At 34.5% G+C, this 3,926-nt stretch overlaps 1 pseudogene; it reads left to right on the top strand.

Moving 5' to 3' along the window:
- The first annotated feature begins 1,208 nt into the window (after nucleotides 1-1,208).
- On the top strand, nucleotides 1,209-2,920 carry LOC143397058 (glycerophosphocholine phosphodiesterase GPCPD1 pseudogene; annotated as a pseudogene).
- Nucleotides 2,921-3,926: the final 1,006 nt, after the last annotated feature.

Here is a 3,926-nt window from a genome sequence, read left to right as displayed (position 1 = left end):
TTTCTCTTTAAAGTTCACTCATTCTCTCTTTCTCTTCCTCTCTCTCTCCCCCCCCCCTCTCTCACACATACAACAAGAACAACAATTAATCAATCAGTCAATAATGTGTGGGAACTCTTTAATTTTCTGTGTTATTGAGGAAGTTGTCATCTCAATTCTTGCTTTTTCTTCTTCCTACTCGTGTATGTTTAGTTACAATTCCTAACCCTTTCCATCTCATATATGCTCTATATTTCATAACACTATCAGAGAAGGACCTCCAGAGGAAAACTGATCATGCTACATCATTGCCTAAGTTTCCTTAGTAGTTTCACAAATTTTATGAATTAAATTCCAGAAATTTTAATGCTAGGTGCAGGGCTATCCATAATTTTTAAGAAAGCATTATCTACCACAGTGATTTTCTCCCCAGATTGCAGTCTTTGGTCTCCTAAAAACAGGTAAACTCATGGGCAAAGTCTTAGAAGTTCCCAAGTTCTAGGCAAGTTACGAATCTTCTAGATGACAACTTAACACTATCGATGGACTAGAAAATCCTTCTATCCGTGAGCTAGGGAATATAGCAAGTGAATAAATGAAGGTTGATGAAAGTATTTGGGAGCATAATTCTTGAACTGAAATTTTATATTTCAGAGGTCAAAGATACTTTTGGAAAAATCATATTTAAGGGGTAATAAAAAATGTAGGAACTAGCTAGGAATAACAGGAAAATGGTGATATGATGGAGCATATTCTAAGAAATATAAAACATTTTTTATGAGTAATAATTTGCTATTTATGTATGTTTTTATACTTGCTTTTGTAAACTTTTCACCTTATATAATAATTTTCACCTTATAATAATTTTGTAAACTTTTCACCTTATAATAATATATTATTCTTGCATAATTTGGATTAAAAGCTCAAAATTCCTTAGCAGATGGAAGCTTGGTTCTTCTTAAACAGGTGATGATTGCTGCTGTGATCCCCTGAGAACATCAGACTCTAGTTCTTTCACTCTTCCAAAGTAGACTCTGCCAGTGGTTCTTCAGGGACTTTCCAGAAGTCTTCAGTCTCAGACTTGGGTAGCATCATTGATTCTTCTTGATCTGAGGTTCAGCATCTTGGACTGTGCCACTGCTGGTTCCTCCAGCTCTCCAGCCTGCAGAAAGCCATTGCGGAGTATCCGGCCTCTGTTTGTCAAGACATCATGAAACAAATCCATCAAAATGACACCTTCTCAAGTTACCTCTGAAATAAGAAGAAATCTTTTACCAGGTGAAGTTTTTGTAATATGTGAAAGTTAGAATGCTTTGGGAAACTGGAATCCACAAAATGCTGTGCCTCTTCTTTCAGAGAATGAGACTGGTGAAAGAAAATGAAATTATTATTGATGATGGTCAATTTGGAATCCACAGTGGTGTTGAAACTCTGAATTCTGGGTGGCTGACGTGACTGAAATAACATGACGTTTGCATTATTCTGAAAAACCTTCAATCTCAATAACCAAGAAAAAATTTAAAAAGTCTAGATTTAGGGTAAAGCTTACACTAGAGGCTCCATAGGAAGATGATAATGATATGATATCTCCCACTGTTCTTCACAAAATGTCCAATACCTTGGAGATATCTTTAATGAGTGACGATGAGTTCAAGTGCAGGCATTCACATCCAGAGTGTGGTTATGGCTTACAGCCTGATCTCTGGACAGACTATAGCATGCAGACAATGGAACCAGATAACCTGGAATAAGTCTTTGATTTTTGGGGGGAAGATCTCAGTGAACATGTAGTTCAGGGTGATGCCCTTCCTGGACATGTGGGTACAGCCTATCTCTTATTATCCACCATTGCAGAGAGTGGGAAGAGTCCTGGAATTCTTACTCTTCCCATCATGAGCACAAATTCCAGAAAGACAATAGGCAAAGTGAGAGTTGACTTTATCATTATTAAGCCATTACCAGGATACAACTGTGACATGAAATCTTCATTTTCCAAGTATTAGAAGCCAAGAATACCACGGGATGTTGGACACAGAGATTCAGGGAATTCAAAAACAACTTCCCAACTGGCTAAAGTTCAAGAAAGTACTAGTGCTTCTTTAAGAAATGCTGCTAGTCATGGTGCAACCTTTGTAGAATTTAATGTTCATCTTTCAAAAGACGTTGTGCCTGTGGTATATCGTGATCCACCTATTGTTTGACCATGAAGAAGAAGTTTGTTGCTGATTCAGTTGAATTATTTCAAATCCCAATAAAGGAACTAACATTTGACCAACTCCAGTTGTTAAAGCTCGCCCATGGGACTGCATTAAAATCTAAAGATCAACAAGAATCTGTGATTGCGGAAGAAAATTCCTTTTCTGAAAATCAGCCATTTCCTTCTCTTAAGATGGTTTTAGAATCTTTCCCGGAAGATGTAGGGTTTAACATAGAAATAAAATGGATCTGCCAACAAAGGGATGGAATGTGGGATGCTAACTTATCAACATATTTTGACATGAATATGTTTTTGGATATAATTTTAAAAACTGTTTTAGAAAACTTTGGAAAGAGGAGAATAGTCTTTTCTTCATTTGATGCAGATATTTGTACAATGGTTCAGCAGAAGCAGAACAAATATCCCATATTATTTTTGACTCAAGGAAAATCTGACATTTACCCTAAACTTATGGATCTCAGATCTTGGACAATCCCCATCTCAATGAGCTTTGCACAGTTTGAAAATCTTCTGGGGATTAACGCACATACTGAAGACCTGCTCAGAAACCCGTCCTATATCCAAGAGGCAAAAGCTAAGGGACTAGTCATGTTCTGCTGGGGCGATGATACCAATGACCCTGAAAACAGAAGGAAATTGAAGGAATTTGGAGTTAATGTTCTAAGTTATGATAGGTATTTGGTTTTCATAAAACATTTCCATGAGATGTTAGGAAGAGTGTAACTTTCATCTTATAAAATTATAAATAAAATTAAACTTAGTTAAGTTTAAAAAAAGCTCAAAATTCCAAACATTGTTTAGAGAATGAATATACAAATTCAATTTCAAGTTCAAGCATCCTGTTTGTAAATTAGGGTACTATTATTTCAGACTGCCTACAATGTCATATTGTGAGGCCTTTTTTAAACCAAAATATTTAAATTCAAAATATTTTAAATTTATATAAATTTATATAAATTTAAATATGATAATTACATTTAAGAATATGTAAAACTGAAAGTATTTTCAACTTTAATAAGAAAAAATTCATATTTTCTAGTTGGTTAATAATAATAATAATAGAAAGAGTTCTTTAACTTTGATTTTCATGTTCCTATCTTGATATCTCTATGACTTATAGTTGTTGAATTGTGAAGACATCAGTAAATACTTAGAAATAAAGACAGCCTTGGGAAAAGAAATGTTAAATGTAAAAATGGTGGTAGTAAGATATGCTCTAAAGTGGTTGATAAAAATGAAACAGTTAAAATGAACTTCATCTTTGGAGGAAAAGAGTTTGATGAAGACGGCAAATACAGAAGTGCAATTGGAAAGGAGAAAAAACGAAAAGAGATTTGTAAATCAACTAATTTACTTTTCAAATGGAAACTAATTTATTTTATTTAAAGTTTTGAGGCACCTTTCTTCTACTGGTATTTGTTTTTCCAGCTCATTAAGTTTCTGAATGATTAATCTTTGCTCTCTAAGGGAAGAGAATGAGATTATTTAGTGAAGTGTGGGAGAGCCGAACCCCTCAGGACAAGCTTAATCCAGCAAGAGGCAACTCAGAGCTAAGGTTGTCATGACATTCTTGATAACAAAACCAATGACAATGTTTCTGTCTTATTTTTAGTACATTATAAACATAGACTGAGATATGCCCATTTATCTAGTGGTCTGATATATATGTATATTTTTTCAATATAATATGCTCTAGTGACTCATTTGATAATGGAAAACCAAGGCAAAC

The sequence above is a fragment of the Callospermophilus lateralis genome, chromosome 4, assembly GCF_048772815.1.
Source record: "Callospermophilus lateralis isolate mCalLat2 chromosome 4, mCalLat2.hap1, whole genome shotgun sequence".
NCBI classification, from domain to species: Eukaryota; Metazoa; Chordata; class Mammalia; order Rodentia; family Sciuridae; genus Callospermophilus; species Callospermophilus lateralis.
Note: the sequence above shows the minus strand (reverse complement) of the source record. Positions and strands in the feature narration are given on the sequence as shown.